Genomic DNA, 11,694 nt, shown 5'->3' on the forward strand with positions numbered 1-11,694 from the left:
TTCCCTAAACCCACACACAACTTCCCTTTTGATTTCCTTCCCTCCTTGCCTGCAATAACCATGGACATAAAAGTCACTAACTTGGGAAAATGTTTAATCTGGAGATGTTCTATTCTATGACAAGCCTCAGAGATTGCGTAGAAATGAGCCATATAATCCAAAAAGTCAGCCCTTTGCATGAGCTACAAGCAGGAACTGCCCCAAACCCCAGGAAAAAGACTGCAGAAGCTGTAAACTCTGAGCACTCTCAGATGATGTTCTGATAGCCAAAGAACTGCTACAAACAGGTAACTTAGCCTCAGAAATCATTAAAAACCTAATGCGCTGCCAGAATTACACATAACCCGGCACTGCCATTGCAATGGATTTCCATATAACATTATAGCAACATCTGTTATAAAAGATAGGAGCCACGACTCCGGGCACTAGTTTGTCCTTGGATCTTCATCTTTTCTAGAGTCAGTATCTACATTTGTGCAAAAGAAGAAAGGGATAACAGGGCCTCTTGTCCAAAAGGAACTCCCTTTTGCTATCATCTTAAAACATAAAATAAAACAGGAGGCCTCACTCTTTTCATCTATTTCCTTCTCCATCCAAAATCTACCATCCCGACTAAACTGAACTAGCTTAGAAAATCCTATAAAGATTTTCAAGCTTAACCTCTCAGCCACCCATCTCCAGAACACCGCTTCCATTACAACGTCCCTCCTGCCCCTTAGGAGGCTTCTCATACTATTAGGAAGCCTGGTGCTTGATTTAAGTATTCTCTCATTTTTCCTCAGTCAGACAGAAACAAAAAAAGAAGTCCCTGAGCAACACACAGTGAAAGAGGAAATTCCACCTCAGTGTGCAGTGTTCTCCCAGAAATCCCAGAACCACGAGCAGAGGTGAATTCAGCTCTATAACTATTATTCACAAAGTGCTTCCAGCAAACTTTGAACTCATCTCTGGGAGATGAAATCTTCTGCATCAATGTAAGACAACATCATAAACCCACTTGCAAACTACAGAGGGCTCTGAATTCACCATTGCTTGGGGCAGTGATGAGGCCGACAGTCACCTCCTGATCAAAATTCTCTCCTGGAATCCATGGCCCAGGACACAGCCTATACACAAAAACAGGGAAAAACCCTGTGCCCTCCTCTGGACTTGCTCCAACAGCTCCATGTCCCTCTTGTGCTGTTGTCCCAGAGCTGGACGCAGGATCCAGCTTAACATGCCCTCGCTCATCAGCCTAACTTGAAGCATGGTCTGACCTGGCAGCACGGTGCTCCATTAGCTCCCTGGGCTTCCTGTTGGGCTTGGAGGCACACAACATGCTGGACTGCATTTACAGACATGAGATAAACGCACATGTCCCTACTGCTAAGATGCTCATAAAACATCCTTCTAAGAACAGAATGAACCAACCCAACCTGAAAGTCAGTCTAAACATTCTGAAATAATTGTGGCATCTTCAGTTTGAAGAAAACCAACTTTTACGCATCCAAGGTTGGAATGTTATTGAGACTTCTGAGAGAAATATTCCACAGCCCCAACAGAGCACGTATTTTATTTAAATTAGCATTACACCTAAGAGCTTTAGCTTTAGCACATATTTTCTTCTCAGGCAACCCCTATTACTTTGTGACTGTTTCGTATCACCCCTAAATAACACTGTCACGAGCTAAATGAATAGAGTGTGCTACACTTACAGGTGATTTATACAGAACTAAAACACGTATCGGGAGCCATATTTCTATCCTGAGTCTCTAGATACAGTTCCCTTTGGCATCTAAGGAACTATGTGCCTTTCTGCCCTGAATTTATAACCAGCTGATCTACATATGCACACTCCTGAGCTGTAGCACACACAACTTTGCCCAAAGTTGGAAGCCTCCATCTGGGAAAGGCACACTGAGTGCTTCACCCTGTCCTCCTGAACACCTCCTGGAGCCACTGCTAGGATCAGTGGGCATCACTCATTAGAGGCACCCCTCTGCTTCTGGGAGAAGAGCGGAAAAATAGACAGGAAGAATAATGTCCAATCTTACTCAACAAGCACATGGCATGCATTGGAGCAATTAGAGCCATAGGGACTTACGGACTCATCTACATGAACAGAAGAACCCTTACAGGTGAGGTCAGACAGTGAAGAGCTGGGCACTGAAGGCCACTCATGTCCATAAAGTGCCTTTGTCTTCCTATTGGTCTTTTATAAGTCATCCTAAAGAAGCTCCAAGGACTTCTCCAAAAGCAACAACAACAAAATACATCACATGAAGAAAACATGACTCTGAAACACAACCGTTCTATCAGTAAAGCTGACCATCAGCTGAGGATAAATCAAACTATGGTAACTGCGTTGGCTGCTAGAGAAGTGATGGTAACAGAGGAAGCACACGATGAAAGAACTGGTAATTAGAGGTCTAATGCCTCTATCACTCCTCTGAGTTAGCTGCTCAGTGCCCTGGATAATATATTCTGTTTGCTAATAGAGGTATCTTTAAATGCAACTTCAAACCTGGCATTTAAAAAATTCAAGGATATTTTTCCACTTGATTCACACAGTTCAGAACACCAGGACTGGCTCAGAAACAAGCACTGTGGCCCTTTGTGCTAAGCAAAGCAATGCCAGGCAAAGAGAGGGCAAAGCTTTTGGAGAGAGGCACATACACAAGAGAATTTGCCATCTTGTAAAATGATTCTTTCCTCATTTGGCTTTAGGCATTATATTCCTCACTGTGCTTGCTTAAACACATTCAAAACACAGTCAGGCATACATGATACTCATCACTGCTGGCAGGATATATTAGGGTTATTATATTCTCACCTGTTTCTTATATTATTCTCCAGCATCTGCTATTTGCCACTGTTGGAGACAGGATACCAGGCTGTCAGTAACTGTTATGTCAAGGAAACAAATGGACTGTTCAAGAAAAAGCTGTGAAAAAAATGAAGATGGGAAAAGGAGAGAGAAAAAAGTAGCCAAAGTGGAATTATAGAGCCCCAGAGGTAAGGAGGAGGGGTCCTTGAATAAGAGATTCCAGGGCGAGCACTGAGGGGGTGGAAAATAGAAAGCAACAGCACAGCAGTCAGAGGAGGAGAGGTTTTACTGCATGTTCCTGCTGGAAGGGAATCACCTCAAGGGAGGTAATGGAAAAAGATGATCAAACTAAGGAAAATATAGGGATGTCAGTGTGAGGTGAGAAGTGGAATAGGAGAGTTTTTGATGGACCACAAAGGGATATGTCACTCAAGCAATTCTAAGTGGTCAAGATGATTATCCAGCCTGGATGTAAGCCCCAGAGCAACATCACAGAGCAACCGCGAGAACCGAACTCCTAAGGAATGCAAAGGGAGGCATTAAATTAAACACTGGCAGGAACCACAAAAATGACAGAAGTATGGGGAAAGAGAAGAGTGCTCAAACACCACATCTGTAATTTTATTCATCTTTGTTATGGGTGATTTTATGGAGACCTCAAAACCAGCAGACATCTGTTCAGTCTCCATCACCCCATGGCCATCAGGAAGCAGAAAGCTGTAGGGACAGTTGCAACTACAGGAACCCTGTCCCTGCACGTGACAGGAACCTCAAACAGCCCTCTCGGATAATCCTGAAATGATTTTTAATACCCCTAATAAAGGAAGTTGCGGGGAGGGGTTGGGGATAGGAGCTGTGCCAGCATTCACAAACAGCCCAGCGACACATCACTTACTGACTGTAAGAATATCCTGACATGAAAGTACTACAGAACACTTTAAAAAAATCACTGCTCATCGTCGAGATGTAATTTTAATGAGGAACCATCAGTGAATGGAAGTGCTTTTAACTAGGCCTAGAGAGACAAGTTTCTCAGCCCAATGCAACTCAGAACTGGCTTAAGTAATAAATATTGTCAAACTCAACAGCCAAAGAACTCGGTCCCCTTGATATGCCCTGTCAAAGATCAGAAACTGTAACACAGGAAAACATAAGTCTGCTTGTCCGGATCAAAGAGTTGCAGCAGTGAATGACCTACCCCACTTACAGAGGGGTGAGCTCTATGCGGAAATCAGACATAAAAACACATATAGGAGTCAGGGCAGACAAATGCAACATGAGGTCCAGGGCCATGCTGGAGCTACAAAATCTAATGACACATTTGGATGTTTGAAGAAAGGCAATTTTGTCCAAGGTTAGAAAGGTGATGTTGTTTCTGCGTGTGGTGTTAGTGAGAATATTAGCAGAATGTGGTGTTCTGCTGTCCCAGAACAGCCGCCTCTGATGTCCACGGCTCAAAAAGATGCTGAAAAACTGGGAGACAAACGCACAGAATTTGGGGGCCCGGAAACAGATTGTGTGGGAAGAGTTTAAATTATGTGAGCACTTCAGCAGAAGGAAGACTGAACAATGATTTGTCCACATCATGGGAAATGATTTCCATTACTAGGAGGCTGCTTAATTAAGCAGGCAAAGGAAGATGATTCAACATATGGAACAAGGAACTAAGCTAAGATTGGACTTTTTTTAGGTTTATTTTTTGTTAAATCACGGGAAACAACCACCCTCTGGACACCTTTGAGTCCACATTCTTTAAATAAGGCTCAATATGCTTCTGAGAGGCAAGGAGAAATCGCTGGATGACGTTTCTATAGCCTGTATTATCAAGAGGTCAAACAACACAATCCTAACAACCCTGTATGGCTTACAGACCAAGGGCTACCGACAGTGTTTCTCATACCCACACCCCAATGCTCAGACTTACATCCTTACCTGGGGTACTGTATTTGCACACAGTTTTAGGAACCAGAGAGGGTGATGATTAACATCTAAAAATAGGTAAGTTATCGAGACAAGAGATCTCCTCGATACAGACATATTCACATCCATTCCAGCATTCAGCTATGATTTTATTGTCATAACCCAAGCACATAATTCTGGGTACCATAAAATCTAAAAATACAGGCTTTTCAAATAGAGCCCATATTAAAATTAAACCATAACTGTAAGAGTTGCAGTAGGCCTACAATAGCCCCCATTAGAACCATTAAAATTACAGTCTTTCCAATAACAATGTCCACAATAACTGTTTGCAAACCACTATATACATTAAACTGTGGATAATTAATATGCTTCTGCAATCTTTTTATTTTTTCCTTTGCAAGAAATAGCTGTTAGAAAATCACACAAGTCTGCCCAGAGCTTCCTGAATGCTGCATATGCTGAAAAAGAACAGAGCTCGGCATTCGTGGTTAGATGCTGCAAGCCTTGGCATCAAAACACACTCCTGAATACCATATTTTGGCTGAAACAAGCCTGCTGGTTAAAACCCAATAACAAAATGTTTTGTGGGACAAGTCTCATGCTACTGTGTCTTCTCTCTGGGATAGTAACTCCCTGCATATAATCAAGGTGTTGGGGAAGCGGGCAGGGGCAAGACATCTGCAAATCCCACGGTCACAAACACGTATCATCTGCAGCAGTCTCTGAGCTGACAGAGATTTTCCAGCTTCAGTTTCACCATAAAGCCTGGAACATCCAAGTCTGGAAGATTTTATTGTTATTTAACAGGGGGAGGAAAAGCACAACTTGTAGTACTGGTCGAAGAGATAGTATTTACAACCAAGTAACAAGCCCGGGTCAAGTAACAGCGGGCAGACACATCAGGAGTATCTGCTATTGGGATGCTCACTGCGGGGCTGGATCCTGTACCATGCCTCCCATTCCCACAAAACCCCCCAAAGGAGGCTGGAGCAGCGCAGGTGGAGCTGAGCAGCCTGAGGACTGAAACCAGCTGCCATTGCTTGGTGGAGTTGATCTCACCCGCTGCTGCAGCCACCCCACTCCCTGTGTACACAGGTAGACCAACTTTCATAGAACCATGAAATCCCAGCCTGGTTTGGGTTGGAAGGGACCTTAAAGTTCCAGTTCCAACCCTCTGCCACAGGTAGGGACACCTTCCACTGGAGCAGGTTGCTCAGAACCACATCCAGCCTGGCCTTGAGTGTCTCCAGGGATGGGGCATCCACCACCTCTCTGGGCAACCTGTGCCAATGTTTTACCACCCTCACTGTACAAAGTTTCTTCCTCACATCCAGCCTCAGTCTCTCTCTTTAAGTTTAAAAGCATCACCCCTCATTCTGCTGCAACAGGCCCTGCTGAAAAGTCTCTCCCCATCTTTCACAAGAAAGGTCCCTTGTAAGTACTGCAAGGCTGCAGTAAGGTTTCCCCAGAGCCTGCTCTTCTCCTGAAAGGAGAGGTAACGTCATTTCTCTAATGTTTGTTGACTTATGTCTAGAATGTGCAACTCAACAGCTGAGGAATGCACCGTTTCTGTTCATGCTGCATTACACAGAAGCGCACACGTTACAATCCGTGTCATCAGAACAAAGGTAGCAGGAGCCTCAGCCATACCTCTGCAGCTCTGTAGTAAAATTACAGTCCCCTGAACATTTTATGAGCTCTGATGATGACAGCATTTGCACTGGGCTGATGGTTCAAATTCCTCTGATTTTCAAAAGTTACAGCATTTAATTAGCATTAGTAATAAAAATGATAGCAGTCAAAAGGAAAAGCAGGATGAGAGCATCTGCCCTGAAACACGGCGGGGGTGGAGATTTAGAAAACCCCACGATATTACAAGTGACTAACAACCAAAGAAATAACCTTTGGAGCAATATCCAATAGGGAGCAGCTGCCTCTTATCCTTGGGGTGAAAGTCACTTGGTACTTTTGCACCTCAAAACATTTTGACTTTGATGTGGTGTAAAACCCTCTTGACTAGACAGGCTCCTTTCTGTGCATTTTCTAAGCAACCAAATCCTAGCACTCCATTTTGACTTTTATTGCTTTTCAGAGAGCTATATAATGATTCATCATTACCGTAATCTTTAAGCAGCTTTGTTCCTATTTGTTGCTATATATATTAAATAGAAATTGCTCTTTGAGTTCACCTCTAAAGTCAGCCTCAATTTTTCATCTAACAAGAATGGTATCTCCAGTCATCATCTGAATGCAGCAAAGTGAGAAAACCTTTTGCATAATATAAATATCTGCATTCACTGAGAGGAGGCTGATGCCACCGCCTACTGTGAATGCATTTTATAAGTGGCACAAAGGCAGATAGATTTCAAATGCAGTAGCACATTCTCTTAAAGATACTCCAAACACCATCAGGAAGGCAGAGTTTTATCTCTAACTCAACATCTTTTGGACCCCAGGCTTTGATCACTGGGAGCTAGTTTACAAGCTGCTTCCAAATCATAAATTTCAAATCAAGTATTTCTTCCCAAAAAGGCTGCCCAGGGCAGTGGTGGAATCACCGACCTTGGAAGCGTTCACAGATGAGACCCTTGGTGACTGTCGTGGTTTAAAAAACATACCTGTGGACTGGTTCCAAGATACATTCCTATCACATCATAGAATCATCAAATCATCCAGGATGGAAAAGACCTTTAGGGTCATCAAGTCCAGCCATTGCCCCAACACTGACCACTAATCATGTCACTGAGGGCCTCACAGGGATCCCAGCGCCACTGCTGCCAGGTCACTGCTGGGCCCAGGTAACATCATCCTTTGCCCCAGCTTGCAGCAGAGCATCAACGGGGCAGACCTAGGAGAGCCCAGCCCTTGCTCTATGAGATGGGTCCGTCAGGCAGAAGAAGGTACCAGCCCAGCAAGTGTGAAACACAATGCTGACCACCCCATTCCATCACAGAATCCCAGACTGATTTGGGTTGGGAGAGACCTTAAAGCTCATCCAGTTCCAACCCCCTGCCACGGGCAGGGACACCTTCCACTAGAGCAGGTTGCTCCAAGCCCCTGTGTCCAACCTGGCCTTGAACGCTGCCAGGGATGGGGCAGCCACAGCTTCTCTGGGAAAAGTCTGTGCCAGCGCCTCAGCACCCTCACAGGGAAGAGCTTCTGCCTAATTTTAAAATTCACCATTATTAACTCCAGCAAATAGCTCTTAAGTTCCACGCAATTAGAGTTTAATGCAAAACTTTATTACTGACAAGAACGGCTGCTTTAGAAGCAATCAGTAGTTCAAATGTCCTGGTTTGATTTCCTGAGTGGATGAGAGTCCACTGTAAGGCTCATATTCTCATCTGCTCCTGTAGACCACAGCACATGTGAACACACTCCAACATTTGCTGTTTTCATATAATCACAGAATGGTTTGGGTTGGAAGGGACCTTCAAAGCTCAGCTAGTCCAACCCTGCTGCAATGAGCAGGGACATGTTCAACTGGACCAGGTTGCTCAGAACCACATCCAGCCTGGCCTGGAATGGGTCCAGGGATGGGGCATCCACCACCTCTCTGGGCAACCTGGGCCAGGATTTTACCACCCTCATTGTACAAAGTTTCTTCCTCACATCCAGCCTCAATCTCCCTCTTTTAGTTTAAACCCATCAGCCCTCGTCCTGCTGCAACAGGCCCTGCTGAAAAGTCTCTCCCCATCTTTCTTATAGGCCCCTTTTATGAGCTTGCTGGAATAGGGGCACCAAGATGACCGAAACAGCTGCTGGCCAGCAAGCACCAAATTCATTTTGAGATCATCTTTGTGAGTAGCACCTTACTTTAACCCAGCCAGTTCCCATCTCCGTCCTGCCTGTGTGCAAACTGCACTGAACGGGATGAGTTTTCTAGTGTTTCCTGCACAGGCAAATGGGTTATTTAACGCTCACCACCCTTTATAAGGGCTCTTTTAGGGGGAAGTCATCCAGATGACCTTACAGTGGTATTACACTGGTGCCACTCCACCAGGTGCTGTCAGTGAACCTGGGAGATCGTTCCCTTCTTTGTGGGCACCGCTGCCCAGCTCTACCTACCTTGAGTGAGAAGGGATCCCCATTCCCAGGGTGGAGAGGAGCAGCTACTCCCCAGGCATCATCGCAGACCACATCCCCAGCAGGGCTTGTTGCTCCTTGATTCATACACAGCACCAAACCCACCAGACCCACTTGTGCTCCTCCATCTCCAACACAGAGGCCGGGCAGAGCAGCAGAGGTTTTCTCCCCAGGATCCCAAAGGAGGATGCACAAGTTGCAAAAAAAAGAGCAGCCCCTTCCTGCCTGCATTTGGGCCCAAATTACAGCCAAAATGGGGGATTCTTCTCCAGCCTTCCCTATGAGGTCTGTCAGTGCCGAGTCAAGCATAGCACAACAGCATTGGGGAGGTGGAGGAGGCAGTAAGAAATGCTCTGACCAAACTGCTCAGATACATTCCGGTCAGGAAGCCCCAACTAAAGAAAGCAGAAGTGACTAAATTGTTTTGCAGTGCTGATGACAGTCCTGCTCTTTTCCTGAAGAGCAGTTATGAATGACACATTTGTTCTACCAGGATGCCACAGCAACACGTCTGGAACTGTTACACAGCAATGGCACTGTTGGCTGTGCTATCTCCATAGATCAGCAATGACAGAAACACGCACAAAACCCTCTCTGCATGATCCAGGTATGGAATCCGGGCAGCACCCACCTTTCTGCACAGCCAGGGTCTACGCTCACATACTCAGGAGCCAATGTGCAAACACACATATGTGGGTCAACCGGGAGAACCAAACCAAACTGGTATCCAATGCCCAGCACCCTGGTTTTCCAGGGGAAATCGTTTGAAAACTTCCCTTTCAGCTTGACCTTTACAGAGCAAAGCTCCCACGAGAGAGCTCGAGACAAAACAAAAACGCATGTCCCACCAGTGGGAGAGGAACAGCATCAGCTGCTATGGGTTTTGTTAGGGATTTCCCAAGGAAAGCACCTTCCCAAACAAGCCTAAGGAAATCTGATGGCAGTTTTTGTCTCCCGGGTATTGGTGCAAAAACCCTGAAGCCAAGTCTGCAGGTGGTAAAGCAGTTAGAGATGAGCAAAACTCCTGAGCTGGGAAAGCAAACCACAAAAGCCACTCACACACAGGCTGCTTCCAAAACAGATTCCCTTCGCTACTTCCAAACACTCAGATCAACTATCAAGACATTAAAATTCCCTCTTTCTCAGGGAAAAGTGCCTCTTTTCTTCCTTTTACTGTAATTTCAGTCCTCCAAAAACCACCTCCTCCCTGTCGCAGCGTTTTCTCTCTCGGTTGGGTGTCCTCTGTCCTCCCCATGTCCGCGGGAGCGGAATAAAGGGACCTGTAGAGTGCACTGTGTCCCTCCTTCTGAACCGAAGCATAACCCAGTCCACTGCAGCCAGCCCTTTGGAAAGGTCATACGCCAGGAAGAAGCAAAACCTCCCAGATGCATTCCACACAGACCGAGGCAAGTTTGTTCCAATTAAGTGCCACAACTTTATTGCCAGGCATGCAAGGTACCACTTGGGTATCTTTTGCTGTCCCCTCCCTGCTGCACACACAGAAACCACACACACGTATTTCTTCTGGCATTAGGCTGCAAATTAAACCCTCTTCCCACTGGAAGATCTCTTTAATTCCATAGCCCAGGCAGAGGAGAGAAACGCATCCCCCAGCAAGGATCACGGCACATTGCACAGGCAGCAGCACCTACCTCAGTGAGCTGACAGACCCAGCAAGGCAACATAATTCCTCTTGGATGGAGACATTTCCCCAGCTCAGACCACCGGGGCTCTGCTGCTGTGCCCGGTGCCTCGGACACACCAGTACAGCATCTTCCGTGAGCAGCACGGCATCCCTCACACACCGACCTGCAGCGCGGCAGCCTGGAGAGCAGCAGCAGTTGAATTGCTGCACATGTATCTCTGCAGATTATTTCCTGCTCCAACACTTGGCGTAAAGGCAGATGCTCTTAACCCTCTGGAGGCCTGTGCCTCTGTCCCCCCGCGGCAGGGGCAAGCGAGCAACTCCAAATACTCTGCGGTGAGGCCGGAGAGGGGTGACTGGAGACACACAGGGCATCCTCCGGGAAGTAGTCCTGACCTCGAGTGAGTTGCAGTCACTTTGGGCTCAGGGAGCCAGCCATGCCCTCGGCAGCCCACAGCACCCCTGTGCAGGCAGCTCCTGCTGCATCACCCGCTGCAGGTCCCCGGCAGCACCGCGCTGCTCCGGGGCCCGCAGCAGACCCGGACCAGCGCTGGAGGCCACTGCCACGCAGGAGAGGAGGTGGCGAGGGCAGAGGTGAGGAGTGAGCGCGGCAGCGTCACCACCGCCCGGGCACACCGGGCTCCTGCTCCTGGCACCGGGTCCCCCGGCCCCCGGCGCTGCCCATCACCCGCGGCGGCTCAGGCGGCAGCTCCAGCGCTGCTCCCGCTCCTGCCTGCGAATGTGACTGGAAAGCATGGCTGAAAAACATGTTACAATTAACAGGAGGGAGGGAGATACTATTGCTCTCCTGCTAGTCTTAAAGGCACATTGCTCACATGTGCCTGCTGGAGACGCAAATGCCCGCAGCTCCAGCACCCAACCCGCCTGCAGGCAGGCAGGAAACCTGTGCAGGAGCCCTGCCTGGGTCAGGGCAAGGAGAGCCCCCGGAGCCAGGAAGGAAAGGGGCAGCATGCAGGACAGCTCCTGCACCAGGGGGTGAGGCCTCCCACATCACCACCACTGTCCCAGGAGCAAAATAAGTCCATGTTACCCAGCCCAAACACACACTCTCATTACTGGCCCCTCTGAGAGCATCCCAGCCTGACACGGGCAGCCTGGCCACCGCTGTACCACATCCCACACACTGCCCCTGCCATCATCTCCGGCAGGCAAGGAGGGCCTGGGACACGTCAAGGGCACGGAGCACGCCCTGGCAGGAAAGCCAGGTTAGTGG

The 11,694-nt window shown here is 47.4% G+C and overlaps 1 protein-coding gene across 6 annotated transcripts in view; it reads right to left on the reverse strand.

The window, feature by feature from the left end:
- HTR2C (5-hydroxytryptamine receptor 2C) overlaps positions 1 to 11,228 on the reverse strand; it is a 201,532-nt gene extending 190,304 nt beyond the window's left edge. For all 6 annotated transcript variants that reach the window (XM_032920169.1, XM_032920167.1, XM_032920166.1 and 3 more), the window contains exon 1: positions 10,468 to 11,228. The gene's annotated coding sequence lies outside the window, so the exon portion shown is untranslated. The remainder of the gene's footprint in view (positions 1 to 10,467) is intronic.
- Positions 11,229 to 11,694: the final 466 nt, after the last annotated feature.

This window comes from Strigops habroptila, chromosome 9 (assembly GCF_004027225.2).
Source record: "Strigops habroptila isolate Jane chromosome 9, bStrHab1.2.pri, whole genome shotgun sequence".
Taxonomy (NCBI): domain Eukaryota; kingdom Metazoa; phylum Chordata; class Aves; order Psittaciformes; family Psittacidae; genus Strigops; species Strigops habroptila.